At 51.8% G+C, this 12,265-nt stretch overlaps 1 protein-coding gene across 5 annotated transcripts in view; it reads left to right on the top strand.

The window, feature by feature from the left end:
* The first annotated feature begins 3,951 nt into the window (after positions 1 to 3,951).
* pnpla6 (patatin-like phospholipase domain containing 6) overlaps positions 3,952 to 12,265 on the top strand; it is a 202,565-nt gene continuing 194,251 nt past the window's right edge. For 3 of the 5 annotated variants that reach the window (XM_060855275.1, XM_060855277.1, XM_060855276.1), the window contains exon 1: positions 3,952 to 4,042. The gene's annotated coding sequence lies outside the window, so the exon portion shown is untranslated. The remainder of the gene's footprint in view (positions 4,043 to 12,265) is intronic. The other 2 variants (XM_060855278.1, XM_060855279.1) reach the window with 1 other exon arrangement.

Below are 12,265 nucleotides of genomic sequence, written 5' to 3' on the forward strand. Positions count from 1 at the left end.
GCCATTCAACCTACTATGTCCAATTCATCCCACTCAGCTCAGTGAGCAAACCTACACCCTCAATCCCTGTGTGACTTGTAGGACTAAGTCCTTTGAAACTATCCTTGCCACACTTGCTTTTTGGAGGAGATAATAATATCCGATCATAGGATCCTTACAGTGCACATAGAGGCCATTCAGTGCATAAAGTCTGCATTGCCCTTCTGAAGAGCATCCCACTCAACCAGAGTCCTCTTTTTCTCTTTTCCCCCACCCCCACCCCTGTAGTGCTGCATTACTCATGGCTATTCCCTGTAGCCTGCACATCCAGGTAGCAGTGTTAATGACTGTGCCACCATGGTTATGGGAGGGTTGGTGCAGACTCAATGGGCTTAATGGCCTTTATCTGCACTGATTCAAACCAATTTAAGTACCTGGAAAATGTAAAAAGATGGTTAAACATGCACATGAATCAGTGCTAAAATAACAATTGTCAAGATTCCATATGAATAATTTCTCAACATAGGAATAAATATACATTTTTTGAAAATAATTAATGAGATAGTGATTTGGAGTGTGGACCTTGAGAAATCTTGCATCAAAAGACTAGAAAGTGGTTCTGGATGGAGTGGGTCAGTTCTCAACAATGTAAAAGGAGTGAAGAGATGGAGGTCCGATTGCTGGCAGCAGGTTTGGATTGGCCACACACTCAGGCCACTGTGGGAGGTGACTGATAGATGTGGGCTAAAAGATACAAAAAGAATGGTGACGTCAGACAATTTGAGATGAGAAAAAAAATCAAGGGCTTTGGGGTTAAGATAGGAAAATGCAGTTGCGGATTATAGATTAGATTCCCAACAGTGTGGAAACAGGCCCCTCGGCCCAAATCCACACTGACCCTCTGAAGAGTAACCCACCCAGACTCGTTTCCCTCTAACTAATACGCTAATGGGAGCTTCATCAAACCAGCAGACAGGGGAGGCGCGGTAGTAGTTTGGCGCACTGACCTTTACACTGCTGAGGCTAAACGCCAGCTCGCGGACACCACCTCTTACTGCCCCCTTGACCATGTCCCCACCTCCCACCACCAAACCATCATCTCCCAGACCGTTCATAACCTCATCACCTCAGGGGATCTCCCATCCACCGCCTCCAACCTCTTGGTCCCACAACCCCACACCGCCTGTTTCTACCTCCTGCCCAAAATCCACAAACCTGACTGCCTCGGCCGACCAATCGTCTCAGCCTGCTCCTGCCCCACCGAACTCCTCTCCACATACCTCGACACGGTCCTGTCCCCCTTAGTCCAAGAACTCCCCACCAACGTTCGGGACACCACCCACGCCCTCCATCTCCTCCATGATTTTCCCTTCCCCGGTCCCCAACGCCTTATCTTCACCATGGACATCCAGTCCCTGTACACCTCCATCCCCCATCACAAAGGACTCAAAGCACTCCGCTTCTTCCTTTCCCGCCGCACCAACCAGTACCCTTCCACTGACACCCTCCTTCGACTGACTGAACTGGTCCTCACCCTGAACAACTTCTCTTTCCAATCCTCCCACTTCCTCCAAGCCAAAGGAGTAGCCATGGGCACCCGCATGGGCCCCAGCTATGCCTGCCTCATCGTAGGATATGTGGAACAGTCCATCTTCCGCAACTACACTGGCACAAACCCCACCTTTTCCTTTGCTACATCGATGACTGTATCGGCGCTGCCTCGTGCTCCCACGAGGAGGTTGAACAGTTCATCCACTTTACCAACACCTTCCAACCTGACCTCAAATTTACCTGGACTGTCTCAGACTCCTCCCTCCTCTTCCTGGACCTTTCTGTTTCTATCTCGGGCGACCGAATCAACACGGACATTTACTATAAACTGACCGACTCCCACCTTGCCCCTTGTAAAAACACCATCCCATATTCCCAATTCCTTCGTCTCCGCCGCATCTGCTCCCAGGAGGACCAGTTCCAATACCGTACAGCCCAGATGGCCTCCTTCTTCAAAGACCGCAGATTCCCCCCAGACGTGATCGACGATGCCCTCCACCACATCTCCTCCACTTCCCGCTCCTCTGCCCTTGAGTCCTGCCCCTCCAATCACCACCAGGACAGAACCCCACTGTCCTCACCTACCAACCCACCAACCTCCATATTCAGCGTATCATCCGCCGTCACTTCTGCCACCTCCAAACGGACCCCACCACCAGGGATATATTTCCCTCCCCTACCCTATCAGCGTTCCGAAAAGACCACTCCCTCTGTGACTCCCTCGTCGGGTCCACACCCCCCACCAACTCCACTCCTGGCACCTTCCCCTGCAACCGCAAGAAATGCAAAACTTGCGCCCACACCTCCTCCCTTACTTCTCTCCAAGGCCCCAAGGGATCCTTCCATATCCACCACAAATTCACCTGCACCTCCACACACATCATTTATTGCCTCCGCTGCACCCGATGTGGCCTCCTCTATATTGGGGAGACAGGCTGCCTACTTGCGGAACGTTTCAGAGAACACCTCTGGGACACCCGGACCAACCAAGCCAACCAACCCGTGGCTCAACACTTCAACTCTCCCACCCACTCCTCCAAGGACATGCAGGTCCTTGGACGACTCCATCACCAGACCATAACACGACGGCTGGAGGAAGAGCACCTCATCTTCTGCCTAGGAACCCTCCAACCACAAGGGATGAACTCCGATTTCTCCAGTTTCTTCATTTCCCCTCCCCCCCACCTTGTCTCAGTCCCAACCCTCGAACTCAGCACCGCCCTCCTAACCTGCAATCTTCTTCCTGACCTCTCCGCCCCCACCCCACTCCGGCCTATCACCCTCACCTTGACCTCCTTCCACCGATCACATTTCCAATGCCCCTCCCCCAAGTCCCACCTCCCTACCTTTTATCTTAGCCTGCTGGACACATTTTCCTCATTCCTGAAGAAGGGCTTATGCCCGAAACATCAATTCTCCTGTTCCTTGGATGCTGCCTGACCTGCTGCGCTTTTCCAGCAACACATTTTCAGCTAATACACTAATGGGCAATTCACCTGATCTGCACATCTTTGGCCTCAGAGGAAACATATGCATACACAGGGAGAATGTGCAAACTCCACACAGCTAGTTGCCTGAGGCTGGAATCAAACTGGGTCCCTGGTGCAGTGAGGTAGCAGTGCTAACCACTGAACCACCATATCTGATCAACCATGATCTCACTGAAGGACAAACAGGAGAGTCGATGTTGTGGGCATATGCCCTTCGTCAGGAATGTGCGGGTCTGCTTCAGAACGTGGTTGAAGAGCTTTAGGGTAGAGGAAATGACTTGGTGGGGGTGTAGTGAGAAAGAGACTCACTGAGATCCTTGTGGAGGGAGGAGGAGAACTTCATCAAGGTGGGTATCCTTGGAAGAGGCTTCGCAGTAAAGTTAGTGACTGAGAGAAAGTTGCTTATGCCTGAACATCGACTCTCCTGCTGCTCAGATACTGTGTGACCTGCTGTGTTTTTTCAGCATACTTTCCCACACTAATCTCCACAGCTGCAGTTCTCCCTGATTCTGCTCCATCCCTCAATGGGGTGAATGGCCTATGTTTGATCTTATGGCAAATAGGATGTCTGACTGAGCCTCTGCAGAGGAAAATGAGTTGTGGAGAAATGGACTGTGCAAAAAGTTGTGGAGCCAAATTGCTGTCCCCATTATCCCAGCTTGGAATGTGAGCTGTCAATCAAATCACCAGCGTCCCGCCCCATCCTCCTCTGATTGGTTATACAAGGAAGCGGTGCAGGTGAGGGTCCTATTTGTATTGCTCCAGACGCTGTCAATCAGGAGGAGAACCGCATTTCTATTGGCGGACGGCGTGGCCGATCGGAGAGGCAGGCTGTGTGCTGGTTGGCTAAGCCGGCAGTCAGTCACCGGCGTTGCCCGGGTGTTGTTGTGACCTGTACCTGGGAGGGGTGGGGCTATGTGTATTGGGGCGAGGGGAGGGGGAGAGAGGGCAGCTGAAGAAATCCAGGCCGAGGCGGAGGCGAGCCGTCTAGGCCGCGGGGGAGCTGCAGCCGCCCGGAGGAGGTAATGGTTGTAGAGGGAGACTGTTCCCACATACTCGGTCTGTTCACCCGTTACCGTCCCCCACAGCGACCGCCTCCCACCCCTCCCCACCCCACCATATTTCCATTCCCCACTGACCCCCAGACCACATCCCCCCCCATCCCTGTCCCCCCCCTCCCCCAGCTCCTCCCTGTCCCCCCCTCCCCCAGCTCCTCCCCGTCCCCCCCCTCCCCCAGCTCCTCCCCGTCCCCCCCTCCCCCAGCTCCTCCCCGTCCCCCCCCTCCCCCAGCTCCTCCCCGTCCCCCCCTCCCCCAGCTCCTCCCCGTCCCCCCCCTCCCCCAGCTCCTCCCCGTCCCCCCCCTCCCCCAGCTCCTCCCCGTCCCCCCCCTCCCCCAGCTCCTCCCCGTCCCCCCCCTCCCCCAGCTCCTCCCCGTCCCCCCCCTCCCCCAGCTCCTCCCCGTCCCCCCCCTCCCCCAGCTCCTCCCCGTCCCCCCCCTCCCCCAGCTCCTCCCCGTCCCCCCCCTCCCCCAGCTCCTCCCCGTCCCCCCTCCCCGTCCCCCCTCCCCGTCCCCCCTCCCCGTCCCCCCTCCCCGTCCCCCCTCCCCGTCCCCCCTCCCCGTCCCCCCTCCCCGTCCCCCCTCCCCGTCCCCCCTCCCCCAGCTCCTCCCCGTCCCCCCCTCCCCGTCCCCCCCCTCCCCCAGCTCCTCCCCGTCCCCCCCCTCCCCCAGCTCCTCCCCGTCCCCCCCCTCCCCCAGCTCCTCCCCGTCCCCCCCCTCCCCCAGCTCCTCCCCGTCCCCCCCCTCCCCCAGCTCCTCCCCGTCCCCCCCCTCCCCCAGCTCCTCCCCGTCCCCCCCCTCCCCCAGCTCCTCCCCGTCCCCCCCCGTCCCGTCCCTCCCCGTCCCGTCCCTCCCCCAGCTCCTCCCTGTCCCGTCCCTCCCCCAGCTCCTCCCTGTCCCGTCCCTCCCCCAGCTCCTCCCTGTCCCCCCCCTCCCCCAGCTCCTCCCTGTCCCCCCCCTCCCCCAGCTCCTCCCTGTCCCCCCCCTCCCCCAGCTCCTCCCTGTCCCCCCCCTCCCCCAGCTCCTCCCTGTCCCCCCCCTCCCCCAGCTCCTCCCTGTCCCCCCCCTCCCCCAGCTCCTCCCTGTCCCCCCCCTCCCCCAGCTCCTCCCTGTCCCCCCCCTCCCCCAGCTCCTCCCTGTCCCCCCCCTCCCCCAGCTCCTCCCTGTCCCCCCCCTCCCCCAGCTCCTCCCTGTCCCCCCCCTCCCCCAGCTCCTCCCTGTCCCCCCCCTCCCCCAGCTCCTCCCTGTCCCCCCCCCTCCCCCAGCTCCTCCCTGTCCCCCCCCCCAGCTCCTCCCTGTCCCCCCCCTCCCCCAGCTCCTCCCTGTCCCCCCCCTCCCCCAGCTCCTCCCTGTCCCCCCCCTCCCCCAGCTCCTCCCTGTCCCCCCCCTCCCCCAGCTCCTCCCTGTCCCTCTCCCCCTCCCCCAGCTCCTCCCCGTTTCCCCCCTCCCTGTTCCCCCGTTCCCCCCCCTCCGTCCCTGTCCCACCTCCCCCCACCCCCTTCCTGTCCCACCCCCATGGCGCCTCCTATCTTGTCACCTTGCCTCACAGCCCCTCCTCTCCTGCCTTGTCCCCCCTCGCATTCCCCACCCCATGCCACCTCCACAGCCCCTCACAGCCAGCCCCTCTCCCCCACGCCCTCTCCTGTCTTGCTCCCCCCACGCCCTCTCCCATTCGTTTATGTCCTGAAATTTTGGTGTCGTGCAGATACAGAAGAACCTTGATTACCTGAAGTAGACAAGTGGGGAGTATTTTGTTCAGATAACCGATTGTTCGGATAACTGATAACGTTTTTACTTGACCTCGAGATCTTGTTCAGATAATCCGAAATTCAGATAATTGACGTTAGGACAATCGAGGTTGTTCTGTAGTTGCAGTGAAGGCCTGATGTATTTTTTTCCCTGGGTTTACTGCCGTCTGAGTGATTTCTAGTCAGCAAATGCTGTGTCAGCCCTGCAGTTTTGAGGTGGAACATGCTGCTCGTGAAGCCCATTTTGCGTGGCCAGCAGTATTTTCCTTTTGTGGGATATTGGTCGCTGGATGAATGTTTTCATTTGGTATTCCCCTTCATGATGATCTCCTAATGCTATCCATGACAATGTTATGAGAAGCTGAACAAGGGGCGAAAACTTTATTGTTTGTGATTTTAGACAAGACTTGTTGCTCAGGTTGTGGATCAGCTTGTAAGTTTGCTCACTGAGCTGGTAGACTTGAGATTAGATTCCCTAAATGTGGAAACAGGCCCATCGGCCCAACAAGTCCACACCGACTCTCTGATGAGTAACCCACTCAGACTCATTTTCCCTGCGTTTACCCCTGACTAATACCCTGTGGGCAATTTAGCATGGCCAATTCATCTAACCTGTGCATCTTTTGGAATGTGGGAGGAAACCCACGCAGACATGGGGAGAATGTGCAAACTCCACATAGACAGTCACCCGAGACCAGAAGTGAACCCGGGTTCCTGCTGTTGTGAGGCAGCTGTACTAACCACTGAATATGTTTGTTGCAGTCCTTGGAGGGTATTTTGTATGCGATGTTCGTTCTGCTGGTCGTTTGTACGATCCAGCCCAAACTTTAGGTCCTTTGTCATTGTCATCACAAAACACTACAAATGAAAAGAAACTCACCAACACATAAACAACCTCCTTACCGGTATAACGTTCACCAAAGAGTAAGAGAACACAATAGACGCCCCTTCCTAGGTGTCATGGTAGAACACAAAGACAATGGAGGGCTACAGACCAGCGTGAACAGGAAAGCCACACACTGACCAGATAGTCAACTACAGGAGCATTCATCCCAACATCCACCAATGGAGCTGCATCAGGATTTTAATGAGCCAAATACACTGCAGCGCTCAGGAACTAAGGGCAGCTGAGGAAAATCACCTGTACGACGTATCCAGGAACAACTGGTACCTGATAAGCGCAGTCTGCCAATTCCTACACATCAGACCTAAACAAGACGCAACATGCCCAGAGACTCCAGCCACCCTGCCATACATTAAAGATGTCTCGGGGATGATAACCAGACTACTCCGGCCCCCAGGCATCATGGTAGCCCACAACCCTCCCACCACACTGAAACAGCTCCTGATGAATTTAAAGGATCCTGTACCCACAACCAGCAGAAGGAACGTCATATACAAAATACCCACAAGGACTACAACAAACATTACATTGGACAGGAGACTAGCCACCACGATACACAAGCACCAACGAGCCACCAAAAGACATGACCAACTCTCACACAGATGAAGAGGGACACCAATTCGACTGAGACCATACACCCACCCTGGGACAGGCTAAACAAAGATGTGCATGGGACTCCTAGAGGCCTGGCGTTCAAACAGAACTCTATTAACAAACTTATTGATTTGGGCCTCATTTACCAACCTCTTAGAAAAAGAACCAGAAGTGATACCACCCACCACAACAGATCAAGTGGGGGACAGTACATCAGCGCTTTGTCAGAGGCTCACTGATGATGTTACCTGGCATGGGGACGAAACATCCAAGAACAAATCTACCTGCTCAGTGAGCAAACCTACAACCAGAGCTTCATTGTAGTGGGGGTGGGTAGGTGAGAGCCTGAATGTGGGCTCGTCTACTTGCTGTTGACTGGAAAGATACAGTACATTGATATCGACAAAAGGCAAGATAATTGGCTTGTTCCTATTTACACAGCATGTTTGAACACTTCAATCTCTAAGGCCAATTTTAACTTAATTTCTTCTCCTCTTGTGGCCTGTGGGTGTTTCTGGGAAGGACAGCGTTTGTTGCCCATTCTTCATTGTACCTTGGGAAGTCAGTGCACCAGCAGTACAAGCCCAACCAGTCTGTTCCAGCCTGGAGACAGAAAACAGGCTGCAATCTCTCGCACCAGTAGTAGACCAACCTTCAATTGACAACCCTGTTCACCAATTCACAGAATAGCCAAGGCACAAAAGGAGGCTATTCAGCCCATCATGCCTGCATCGATTGAAATAGGAAACACACAGGCATTGCTTTTCTGTCCAGTGAGGGTGTGATTCTGTTGATTGAATGAAGGAAGTCTCCTTGGTGCAGAGCTGTAACAATTACTAGTGTCAACCACACATTGCTGAGTCTGGAGTCATTTATTGGCCAGATAAGAATGGCAGATTTCCTTCTCTAAAGGAAATTGGTTGTTGTAAAAACACCATCTGGGTCACCAATGATAGTTTTGTGGTCAACACCGCTGACACTAACTTTCAATTCCAGAAGTATTAATTGCATTTGAATTCCACCTTCTCCTGTGCTGGAATTTGAACCCATATTCCCCAGAGCATTGGACCTCTGACGACGAGGTGATTTCTATCCCAGTGTTTCAAAGAAAGTATGTGAGAACATATTCTTCCAAGGTTGTCTTTATTTGAGATTGGATCTTTTAGGCTTGAAGGTTAAGTATGCCACTGTATTATTTCAAGACGAGAGAGGAAAGCCAGGGAATTATCAGTTTAGAATGGTAGTGTGGGAATTGAGCAATTTGATGGTATTCATGGTGACAATTTTCAAGAGTAGTTTCAGCTAGTTCCAGTCCCTTTTTTTAATGCTCTGCTTAATAAAGCTTCCACTGTTGTCCATTCCTTTTGTCTTCCAGGACATTTTTGTATCTTCGAATGTTTTACTACCCAGTCCTGCCCTTTTTTTTAAGATACCTGTGTCCATTATTGTTGCAGGAGAAAGTGAGGACTGCAGATGCTGGAGATCAGAGCTGAAAATGTGTTGCTGGAAAGGTGCAGCAGGTCAGGTTGCAGACGCTGGATTTCCTGAAGAAGGGCTCATGCCCGAAACGTCGATTCTCTGGCTCTTTGGATGCTGCTTGAACTGCTGCGCTTTTCCAGCAACACATTTTCAGCTCCATTATTGTTGCAGCATACGTTTGAGATGCGGTATTCTTGCGATTTCATCCGGATGAGTGCAGGGTGAAAGTATTTGGTAGCACGTATGTCTCTTTGTACAGCTGCATCATATTTTCAAGTAGCTGCCTCTGTCAGCAGCTCTTTAACCTTATTAAGTGAACTCCGTTGCAATAATTCCACATTCAGATCTTATTGCATTCCCTTTATTCAGAGTCACTTGCTACCTTATTATTTCTTGCTCTGATGTTACTGATCTCTATCTATTGTTCGAATTTTTTAAAAAGAAATTGATTTATTTGGTTTATTTACTGCCACGTCTATCTTGTTACAGAATATAGTGAGAAGTGTTGTATAATGTCACTATTGTCTGGCACTGTCTTAAAACACAGAAAAATTAAGCAAAACGTTGACTAGAAAGAAGGAAAATGAAGAAAATATCCAACTTTGCATTGCTTCTTGTTAACGTTTGCTTCCAGAGGAGTTGTTTTAAACCCTCCCCAATGGTAATGAAATTGCTCCTGGTTCAGTTCCGATTCAGGCTCCCAGAGAATCAATCTCACAAATCCCAGGAATCTAAATTTCCCCCTCACCGACAACATCCCTCTTTCTGTGTTCAGAAGTGCATGGCAACAAAAGTAATCTGAAATCTTTTTGAGGTCCTGCAGCTTAGTTCCTTTTTTAACTCTCTTAAATCTGCAGAATACCATGTCTTGTTCTAACTGAGCTGTTGCTTCCCTGACATTTTCCCACTGTGACTCCATTTTGGGGCTCGCAACTTGTCACAACCCCTGAGGGTGAACTGAGAGCGTGGTGACTGGGCCTAAGAGAGCAGGGACTTGTTGGAACAGAGTACAGCTGTTATAAGTTGGTGGGTGATCTCATGACATCATCAGCTCAGATGGCAGCCCCACTTTGTTTCTGGTTCCCCCACTTTGCAAAGCCATCAGTAGCTTTTGGTCCTATCATGGACTGCAATCTCTGGCTGTTTACTCTCCTCCACCTTAACTACCGTTAGGTGTAAGGGGTAAATGGGTCTGGGTGGGTTGCGCTTCGGTGGGTCGGTGTGGACTTGTTGGGCCAAAGGGCCTGTTTCCACACTAAGTAATCTAATCTATAATATCTTTGACCTTGGAGTCACATCTTGTAGTTGCAGGGGTGTTGAAATTGAAATGAAAATGCCCTGTCCTACTGTGTGCTGTGGCTGAGTTTCTGATTGGCATTTGAGAATGCAATATGGCCAGTCAGGAATGGAAAGCAGGCAGCGACTTCGGCATTGGTACAGGGTTAGGTTGGTGCAGCCTCCAAACTGATACGTGTGGTATTTAATGATGCTGCATTGGTACACAGTGTATGCAAAAAAAAAATGCTGAATCAATATTGACAGGAAGTTGAGAGACTCATTCGAGTCCAGGCAGTCACCCTGATGACCAATCAGCACATTGCCTGCTCTGTCGGGTGAGTCTTTGTATGGGCATGGAGGGTGAATTACTGAGCCGCAGAGTTCTTACCTTTTCAAATTTGGACAGTTTAAATATTTAATAGGGCTATATCTAAGAAAAAGCATTTCCCAAATGAACTGCAACCCATAATGTAAACAGTACCAACTCTTGAATTATAATCAGCCACTTCCCATGGATCTGGTACTTGGCAGAGTAGAGGTTAGTAGAGATGTGAAGCAGATCTGCATTACACAGGAGATTGATTAGTGGTCAACTCGTTATGCAGCAGAAGCTTTGCTAAGGAAGGGACCTGGTTAAATTATGAGCATGAATGAGCAGCTTTGTGTGTTGTTCAGTGGTCAGGTCGAGCTGTGTCCTGTGGTAGCCATTTCATGTTCTAGAATATTTGTCCGAAGTGTAGAAACTCTGAATTGGAGGAAATTACGCTATGCGGCAGTAAAGTTCTGCAAAAGGTGTGTTGTGACATGGTTTATCATTTCACCCTTCAGTCTGCAGCTTAAACACTATGCTTTATCAGGGAGCTCTGAACATTTAATGCACAGTGAGTAAATTAGATGAGATTCCCTACAGTGTGGAAACAGGCCCTTCGGCCCAACAAGTCCACACCGATGCTCCGAAGAGTAACTGTTTGAAGAAAACTGTTTTTTGGCCTATTTTTAAGAGCTGATCGTATCATACTCCTCAGAAGGAAGGGTGTGATGGGCTTTCCAAAGAGTGTGTTCATGATCTTTTTGATGTGATTGAATTATAACTGAAGAGCTGGTTGGAACACCACAGTGGGTATTTAGCTAAGTCACTGTGAGACTGTAATTCAGGCCAATCAGTAGCAACAGAATTCCCTTTCCTGAAGGACTGTGGTGAACTGGCTGGATCTGTTGGGCCAAGTGCAGGGAGGTGGGGTTACTGTGGATGGACATTTTGGTCAGCCAAAGGGCTGTCTCTGTGCTGTAGGACTGTATGACACGATGTAGTGGCAACTTGCACTATAGTCCTTTCTGAACCCAAACCCAAAATCTCTAGATTTATTGACTTCAGATTCACAAGTTGGGATTCGAACCCAGCTTCACAGACCGGTGATCTTCATTACAAAGGCCCAACAACATCTCCTCTTCCTCAGGTAAAAAATGTCAGTGTTGAGTCAGTCCTCATGGATGGAGATGGAGAAGTCTAGGAAGGGAAAGGAGGTGTCAGAGATGGTCTGATGAATTTGAGGTTCTGGTGGAATGTGTTTGTGAAATTGATGAGCTGTTCGACCTCCTCGTGGGAGCACAAGGTGATGCCAGAGCAGTCGTCGATGTAGCGGAGGAAGGGCTGGGGTGTGGTGCCAGTGTAACTACGGAAGATGGACTGTTTTACATAACTGAGAAAGGGACAGGCATAGCTGGGGCCCATGTGGGTGCCCATGGTTACCCCTTTCGTCTGGAGGCAGTGGGAGGATTCAAAGGAGAAATTGTTGAGGGTGAGCACCAATTCAACCAAACAAATAAAAGTTTGTGGAAGGGTACTTCAGGAGAGGAAGAAACAGAGGGCTTGGAGGCCCTGGGCATGGCAGATGGAGGTGTAGACCACCTGGATGTCCATGGTGAAGATGAGGCATTGGGGGCTGGGGAAACTGAAGTCTTGGAGGAGGTGGAGGGAATGGGTGGTGTCTCGAACATATGTGGGGGAGTTCCTGGACTGGGGGGATAGGACAGTATCGAGGTAGTTGGAAATGAGTTCAATGGAGCAGGAGCAGGCTGAGACAATGGGTTGGTCAGGGTGGTCAGGCTTGTGGATCTTGGGAAGGAGGTAGAATTGGGCGGTGCAGGGTTCCCTAACTGAGGTTAGAAGCTGTGGCTGGGACAT

The sequence above is a fragment of the Hemiscyllium ocellatum genome, chromosome 45 (genome assembly GCF_020745735.1).
Source record: "Hemiscyllium ocellatum isolate sHemOce1 chromosome 45, sHemOce1.pat.X.cur, whole genome shotgun sequence".
Lineage (NCBI taxonomy): Eukaryota > Metazoa > Chordata > Chondrichthyes > Orectolobiformes > Hemiscylliidae > Hemiscyllium > Hemiscyllium ocellatum.